Genomic DNA, 9,909 nt, shown 5'->3' on the forward strand with positions numbered 1-9,909 from the left:
GGTGAAAAATAGAAGATTGCTAAGAAGAGATAAAGAGGGGCAATATTCTATAAATGTGTTAGTGCTTCAAAAGTGTTTTTAAAGTTTTATTCAAAAAGTTACTTAAGAGTATAAGGCTAGTTGAGCAAAGTTAAGTTATCCACCCATCCAAAGCAAAAACATAAATCACACATACCTCACATTCTATGTATTTTTTGTATTCTTCAAAGCTATTTCACATAAAACTCTAGGAAAATTTCAATCTGCACTCATTGATCTAGAATATATACACAATCTGACCTTGAGAAAAAATGTCATGGACTAGGACCCTTTCTGATACATCTTATCTCCTAGAGCTGAGCCCATAAAGGATGTTTTTTCCTCCAGGTTTGCTGCCTCCTAAGAAGTACAGGTGATCACAAGCTATCCATCATTATTTCCAAAGCACTTTGGGAGATCAGAAGAGATGAGAATTGATTAATGTTCTCTATGAAAAGTTCAATAACTGTTTAATCACAGCTTGGAAATAAAGCAATGCTTCTGATCTTTTACAAATTAATTTAACATTGCATTAAAAATAGGCTGTAAATTGTACTGTGCAAGGATAATCAATGGCTCATTATCTTTGCTTCTAGCAAAATGCACTGGTTCTTTTAAAGCCGTTAATGGGCAAAACTGGGCAGTACACAGTTGCAAATGTGTTGAAGTGCTATTGATCCTACATCTATAAAACTAATCTCATCTGGGAAGAATTTATGAGCAATAATAATGCAAAATGTTCTTCAGTCCATGCTAAAGAAATAAAGAAGAAAATTCATGTACATAAGGCAAGATTATAAGATTACTAGGGAGAAACAATTTCTGAGGCCTATTTTGCTGCTAGCACATCATGGCACTTAGTCACTGGTAAGTATACATCTAATAAAAAGAGATCATCAATGGTGACCAATGAAATGTTAACAGACTATTTCTATATAACCAAACCATTGTGGCAATTCTATAATTTGGATTGATATTATGACTTTTCCTTAGACATTACTGGAACATTAGGCACAAATTATCAATAAGGTTACCTCTATGTTATTTCATACTTTTTGACTTAATGCTGATAAATATTTTGCTACTGAAACAGAAACATTAAGAGATAGTTTTTATTATCTAACTTTGTAAAATATATGTGCTGTCTACGTGTCCAACTGCCTGTTAGATATCCCTTCCCTTTGATGTCCACTAAGCTCCACAAACCTAACATGCCCCCAAAAAATCTTGTGCTAGCTCCTAGGAAGGTGGGGTAGGAGGAGAGTCTTGCCAACTAGTGCATCCTGAAAACCAGAGGGTAGGAAAAGGCAGAACTTGGCCTTGTAACTTCTTAAGGGCGAGAATGGAGAACTCCTCACAAATGGAAAATGGAAATCTAACCACTCCAACATGTATCAGATTTTTATGTTCTATTTTATTTTTATTGCTGCAAAATAGAAGTAAGAATTAAATTATTTTCAGGCAAGAGCAAGGACTACCTTACAGAGAAACTTAAGAATTCACTAAAATGTGTCATAACAAAGAGATCACATTTTGCTGAAAGCTGCCAAACTAGTTTATTTCCATGCTTTTATGGAACATTAATATGTTGAGCTGAGTTCTGAAATGCAAATATTTAATATCCTTCACTTAATTTACTACCTACCCTCATCTCAAATAGCAGAAATATGAAATAACAGTAACAGAGATCATATAAATATGTAGGAGTTGCCAAAATTTGTCATCTCCTTAGAAATCATGTCTCAAAATGTCCAACAACTAGCTATATTGCATCCTCAGGGTTTAGGATAGCTGCTCTGAACAGTGGAAACTTTGTGACCAAAAAGCTCATGGAGAGAAACCAGAACTTGATTTCTCCTCTCAACATTTCAAGGCTAATTTAATGTGGGTAATGAAGGTCCCAGGCAAGGGTTTAAGCTGGGTAACAACTTGGAGTTACACCTACATTATCTTGTATACTTTATAATATAATGTAAAGTATACAAGATTATACATTATCTTGTATACTTTAAAAAGGGTGAACTTTATGGTATATGAATTATATTTTAATACATCTGTTTTTTTAATTAAAAACCACAATTATATTCTGGGCCCAAATTCCAATAGCAGCAATACACCTACAGTTTCTCAAATTTTAATGTGAATAAAAAGTAATCACAAATCCCGTGTTTAAAATGTAGGTGTGCATGAAAAATGTTCAGTATCATGCCTGACTCATTAAGGAAATGCAAGTAAAAACCACAATGAAGTACCACTTCATATCCACTAGGATAACTAAAATTAAAAAAAAAAAGACAATATCAAATGTTGACAAGGATGTATAGAATTGGATTGTAAAATGGTGCAACCACTTTGGAAAATGTGGCAGCTCCTCAAAATGTCCAATACAGAGTTACTATATGACCAAGTAATTCCATTCCTAGCTATGTGCCTGCATTATTCTGCAAAGGCTGCTATAACAAAATACCACAGACTAGGTGGCTTAAGAACAGAAATTTATTCTCTCACAGTTCTGGCAGGGCTGGTTTCTCCTGGGATATCTCTCCTTGGCCACCCTCCTGCTGCCTCTTCACATGGTTGTCCCTCTGTGCACGCACACCCCTGGTGTCTTTCTGTGTGTTCTCATCTACTCTTTTTATAATGACACTAGTCAGATTGGATTAGACCCACCCTGATGGCTCATCTTAATGTAATCACCTTTTTAAAGGACTGATCTATAGATATAGCCCCATTTTGAAGTACTGGACAGGGAGTTAAGACTTCATCACATGAATTTGGGTAGCAGGGGAGTCACAAATCATCCCATAACAATACCCAAGAGAATTGAAAACATATATCTACACAAAACCTGTACAGAAGGTTCATAGCAGCATTATTCACAATAGCCAAAAGTGGAAGCAAACCAAATGTTTATCAACTGATGAGGAGATAAACATAGTATGCTGTATCCATTCAATGGATCATTATTGAGCAATAAATAGGAACTGATTTATGCTACACCAGAGATGAACCTAAAACATTGTGCTAAGTGAAAGAAGCCAGTAATAGAAGGCCACATATTATATTATTCCATATACATGAAGTATTCAGAATAGACAAATTCGTAGAAACAGGAGTTGTGAGGAAGTGGGTAAGTTTCTTTTAAGGGTGATAAAAATATTCTGAAATTACTTACTGGGGTTGGCTGCATAGCTTTGTTATTATACTGAAAACCATTATCTTGTATACTTTAAAAAGGGTGAACTTTATGGTATATGAATTATATTTTAATACATCTGTTTTTTTAATTAAAAACCACAATTATATTCTGGGCCCAAATTCCAAAGATTCTGATTCAGAATATTTGGAAAGGGTCCAGAAATCAGCATTTTTAACAAGTGTTTCCACACCATCAAAGATTCTGTTTAGTTTTGAGAAATAATAAGCTAAAAGTTTCTGGAGGCATCTTTGAATGAGAGATCAGGAAGTATTTTAAGAAGCTGACAATAGAACCTATAGACAAAGTTTTTAAGTCTTAGAGTGGTTATAGTCACCTTGGGGTATGAAAGAAGCTCACCCTGAGTAGGGAAAGAGCTGAGGTTTGCAAACTTGTACTGGAGTAGGTGGAAAGAGAGAAGCTACAGCATCCAACATGGTGACACAGATGGCCTTTTGGGCCCTGGATATCCTGGGAAAATGGAGCTCTTATTCAGAGAAAGTCAACTCCAGTATTCACTCACTGAGAACTTATGTATAAAACCAAATTCATTCAGGATAAATACCATAGTGTTTTGCACTGGGGAAGAATATGGACTCTTCTTTCCTGGCTTCAACTCTTAGAGAGTTGGAGATAAAACAAAAATTACCACAGTCAAGAAATAGTAGGAAAAATATCTTAGGATACAGAGATGGATCAGGGTTTTGTCAACTATTATTGGATTTTTTTAACCATTATTGGTTAAAAGAATTGGGGGTTAGGGTTACGGTTAAACATAAGATACAGGATACAGAACTCTGTTCTTCCCTCTCTATAAAGATTGCAAGTATGTAAGGCCCAGGTAACTTTAAAACAATAATGATCAAGTACCTTCCCAATCATGTGCTTGATGCAAAGATAATGAGAGAATGATAAAATTATACAATTTTTAAATGTTATCATAAAAGAAGCAGGCAAACAGGACCAACAAAGTCAAGTCATGATAGATTTTTCCTGGTTCTCAGCCAAAATAATTAAAATTGTAGAAAGTGTGATGGCCAACCTCCAGGATGGCTCCCAGATAGCCTACTGATAGTCACACTGCTATGTAGGTCATTCCCACATCGACAAACAAAATATAGCAGAAGTGATAGTACATCTTTTCCAAAATCAGATTGTAAAAGACACCATAGCTTCCTGATTCATCACTCTTTCTCCCTTGTATCACAGCCTCAGAGGAAGCCACCTGCCATGTCATGAGTAACTCTAGGGAGGCTCATGTGGCAAGGACCTGGGATCTCTTGTGAGCAGCAATCTTGGAAGATTTTCCTGCCCTAACACAAGTCCTCAGATGTCTGCAGCCCCTGTGAACAGCTTGAATGCAATTTCATGACATATCCTGAGGCACAATCACTGAACTAAGTGTTCTCCATTTCCTGACTCTCAGAAACTGTGTGAGATAAATATTGTCTTCACCTGCTAAGTTTTGAGGTAATTAAGTTTTGGGATTGTTTTACACAGCAATGGGTAACAGACAGTAGTATAAAAATCAGTAATACTGTTTTTTATATTGCATTATTTTTAATCAATTGTACCTAGTAGCTATTGTCTGCTAAAATGACAACAAAATATATAAGCAAGTAACTGGTGGTATTTATACACAAGTCAGAAACCATTACCCATGGAAATGGGGAATAATGTGGTGGGAAGAGGTGTGCAGTCAAAATGACCTGGATTCAATTCAGGCTCCACCACTTTCCTGGTGAGCAACCTTGGGCAAGTTTCTTAAATTCTCCTAAATTTCAGTTGGGAACAATGCCTTCTTCGTGAGGCTTTTCAAAATTTTAAATAATAATCATATATATGAAGTACTCAATGCCTAAAGAGTATTTAACAAATGTTGATTTCTCCCAATCCTTTTTGTTAGGTTATTGCAATTTTGATCACTATCGACTGCATTATAGTCATACTTTCTTCTAGCTAAACTGTTTCATGCTATATTTCATATAATATGAAATAAAATATTCTTAACATTTATGGAAAAAAATTGACTTGTAGCTACACCATTTAAAATTGATGAGACTAACTAGACCCTACAACTTACTTGGAATATATAATTATTTGTTAATCATACACATGTGGCAGAAATAAATAACATTATTAAAATTACCTCCTTAGAGGACATACAGAAGGCCCAGAGACATATGAAAAGATGCTCAGCATCACTAGCCATCAGAGAGATGCAAATTAAAACCACAATGAGATACCACCTCATACCGGTCAGAATGGCCATTATAAACAAATAAACAAGTGCTGGAGAGGTTGTGGGGAAAAGGGAACCCTAGTGCACTATTGGTGGGATTGCAGACTGGTACATCCACTGTAGAAAACAGTATGGAATTTCCTCAGAAAACTAAAAATGGAACTGCCTTTCAACCCAGCAATTTCACTGCTGGGATTATACCCTAAGAGCCCTGAAACACCAATCCAAAAGAATCTATGCACTCCAATGTTCATAGCAGCACAATTTACAATAGCCAAGTACTGGAAGCAACTTAAGTGTCCATCAGCAAATGAGTGGATCAGAAAACTATGGTACATTTACACAATGCAATTCTATGCAGCAGAGAGAAAGAAGGAGCTTATACCCTTTGCAACAGCATGGATGGAACTGGAGAGCATTATGCTAAGTGAAATAAGCCAGGCAGTGAGAGACAAATATCATATGATCTCACCTTTAACTGGAACATAATCAACAGAAGAAAAAAGCAAACAAAATATAACCAGGGACATTGAAATTAAGAACAATCTAACAATAGCCAGAGGGGAGGGGGGAGGATACAGTGGGGAGAAGGGTTTTCTGGAACTACCATAAAGGACACATGGACAAAAACCAGGGGGAGGGTGGAAGCAAGGGAGGGAGGTGGGTTTGGCTGAGGTGGGGGGGGGGGGGAGAAAATACAGACAACTGTAATTGAATGACAATAAAGTAATTTAAAAAATAAAAAATAAGATTACCTCCTTTGAATATCACCTCCCTTTCCTATTTCCATCTTCAGAGATAACCAAATTGTGTGTGTGTTTTCCACATTTTAATATTTTTATTTCAATTCTAGTTTGCATTCAGTATTATTTTGTATTAGTTTCAGGTTTACAGAATAGTGGGTAGACAATCATATAAATGACCAAGTTTCAAGTGACATTATATTCCATTTGCTGAAGGGAAGGCATACCTTTGGATAGCATTCAAGGGAGTTATATCCTAATTCCATAATCAAGAAGACTTGCCCTTTCCTCTACAGAGGAGGAAAGAGCAAAATTCAGTAGAAATTTAGAAAGTCATAATAAAGTCACACCTGAACCAAAGAGAAAACCCTTTCTTTGTTAGAGAAATGTTTTTGGAAAAGTTACCTTACGGAGCATGCTTCTCGGGTTGTAAAACTCCAGAGAGCTTCATTAGAATGAAAAAAGAAACATAGATGGCCAACCTTCCAGTTTTCTGCCATAAGAGAAGATTCCCAGTGGAAATTCTCTGGATAGTTAGTTTCCTCCCACCCACCTACACTCTGCTTTTCCACATGTATGTATAAGATGCTGTCTAATCCAACCATAGTGAGAGACAGGTGCCATCTGCCTCATCCAGTTTTGTGACTCACCTTGTAACACATCTAATGCTGCCTAGATGATGAAGATTCCAACGGCACAATAGGACTCAAACTTATTAACAGCCCATCTGCTCAGCCAGACATTCCCCTCAACTGGATGAGAAAACAGGATGGAAAAGGCCTAGCAGAGAAGACCCATGTACTGATTTTTAAATGGGCTGATCTTAGAGAATTGTTGGTAGTTTATCTCATTAAGATGATACATGCTCTTGAAATTAGAGTTCAGAAACTAATATAAATCTCAATAATAAATTTCTCTATAAACCATAAACTTGTGATATATACAATACTTGCACCCTCCCTCAAATCTTTGATCAAATATGAACTCTTCACTGTAGCTTTCTCAGACCATCCTATTTAAAATTATAGGCCTCCACTCATTGAACATCCTACATATCCTCCTTCCTTTATTTTACTCCATAATACTTATCACCATATAATATACCATCTAACTTGTCATTGTCTTTTGTTTAATGTTTTATTACCTCCAATAGAATATAAAATTCATAAGGATTCAGTATCTTACACAGCAACTAATGCATAATAATAGGTACTTACCAAATATTTGTTGAATACTTATATTTTGTTCTCTAATTTTCATGTACAAATGGTGTCTTAAAGTTTGTCTTTACCTCCTAACTCCACTGCCTTCTCTCAGAACTATCACAGCACTAAATACAGAGTTAAAGTGAAGTAAATATTAAGAATATTCAACAATTAATTAATCATTGATTTTGCTACAGAAATATGAGAGAACAGAGGGGAAAGGAGAGAAATCAATCACCTGGGTTAAAATATCATATTTGTTATTCATCTGTTCATTGGACAAACAGTAAGAACCTTCTATGCTGTCTTTGCTTTCACAAATAGCTTTGCCACAGTGAAAGACTGAACAGTGAAAATATCTACATTCAACAGAGTTAATTTAATATGCTGCTGGATTTTTGTGATTTTGTTTTAAACAGTTCTCCTAAAGAAATAAAATATAAATTTAAACATATAATGAGCTGTCTAAGGGTCTGGCACAATTATATATCCTATTCTCTTAAACTAGCAAATGGCAGATAACCCTTCTGATTTGCAGAAGGAATTTTCAGGACTCTATTTGAAATGCAGAAATAGTTTAAAAGTTTGATAGCATGGAAAAAGTTGGTTGCTTATATGAGGAAAAGAGAGGTAAGGGAAAATTTTAGTTTAGTTTTAAAATTGGACCCACAAATAGCTTTGCCACAGTTGAAAGGGCAGATAGAGGATTAGGTAACAAGGGGAGAAGGGTCACTGGGACCCTGTATCAATGGGTTCATGAAACATTATAGACATATTGCCATTCTGAGGTCTCCTGATACGTCATTTAGTAAATTTCTTTGTTAGTGCGTAAATGATCTATCATTAACTAGCAAGAACTAGTGCAGAACTAGCCTAACTCAGCTAGTGAGCAGTGCTTTACACATCAGAGGAATCTGGTTCACAGAGTGAAAGTGGAAGACTTTTAAAGGGCTCTCATGACCAAACATAAGTAACACGCATGCTCCTTGGAGTTAAAAATTTCCCACAGCTACAGGAATTATTTTATTCTTTTATTTGACAAACATTAGTTTTACAAACATTAGTTGAGCACCTGCTCCTCTTTCCCCAAGGATATAGTGCTGATAAATCAGACAATGATGGTTCCTGACTTCAGAGAGCCTGCATCTGAGATCATGGAGAGACAGTCAGGCACCAATAATAATAATAATTATAATTATAATTAGAAATTAAAATATCTGTAGATTGTGATAAGTTCTGTGAAAGAAGCATATAGAGTGATGACAAAGAGAATCACTGACAGAGGCCACTTTGAGGAAGGCTCTGAAGAGCTGACATTGAAGTTGTAACTTTAAGGAGAAACCAGCCATGCAAAGAAATACAGAAAATAAGATTCAAGCAGAGGAGCAGCCTGGAGTCAGGAAAGGGCCTGTTGAGCTCTGTAACAGAAAGGAGGCCAGTGCATCTTGAATGAGGGAAGGAGCTGTATGAGATGAGGTTCAAAGGTATACCCGAGCCAGTTCATACAAAGCAACGTGGGCCAGGTTTAAGGAGTTGGAATTTCATTTTAAGTGCAATGGGAAATAATCTTTTCCTACCACTTGCAATTTAGGCCATATATTTGTAACTTCCAGCTACAAACACCTAGAAATGCTGGATAAAATGGTGATTTTTTTAAAAAACTAAATGCAGATCTGAACTTATGCTATACAAATGAAGAGTCAGGGGCAGGGAGAGGGAAAGGATAGATATTGAATGGAACATTCTGGATGTTGGAAATGTTTTAAATTTTGACCCAGTGGTAGTTAAATAAGTATATATTTATATAAAAGTTAAGCTCTGCACTTACTGTTTGTACACTTACTGTGTGTATTTTCTATATCAGTAAAATTATAAAAATAAATAAAAGCAACCAGAAAGGAAAAAAAGCAATTAGAATGACAATAAATTTCTCAAGTATAACAGAAACTAGCATCCAAAGGAATAGCATTTCAATGTGCTAAGAGAAAATATCTCAGTCTAGAACTTTATGTCCTATTAAACCATCATTCCAAAAACTATAGAAAAAATAAAAACATTTTTAGATGAAGACTAGGAAAGTTACCAACCACAGATCCTCTCTGTGGATAGAGTTAACCAAAAAGGAAATTGAACTTAGTAGAAAAGAATAAGAAGCAAGAAATAATGATCAGTTGAATATGTGTTACAGACATGATTAATCTGCAGTCCATTATGTGGGGACCACAAATTAGATGATGACTGAGGTTTCTTGGTCTGGGTTTTTAAGTATAAATTCTCTGTGCCTTTGTTTTTCATGTATACCATGGAGATGATAATAGTACTATCTGCACATAGTAGTGGTAAAGATTGTTGGCATGTGCATGCGTGCGTGTGTCCATAGAGCAGGGCCTGGCCATGGTAAGCTACTGTTATCACATCTTATACATCTGAACCCTTGATGGAAAGCTTGCCCTGTGGTCTCCCCCAGAGAGGGCTTTCAGAAGTGTCATGACTCTTCTTTTGCTT

Source organism: Desmodus rotundus, chromosome 7, assembly GCF_022682495.2.
Source record: "Desmodus rotundus isolate HL8 chromosome 7, HLdesRot8A.1, whole genome shotgun sequence".
NCBI classification, from domain to species: Eukaryota; Metazoa; Chordata; class Mammalia; order Chiroptera; family Phyllostomidae; genus Desmodus; species Desmodus rotundus.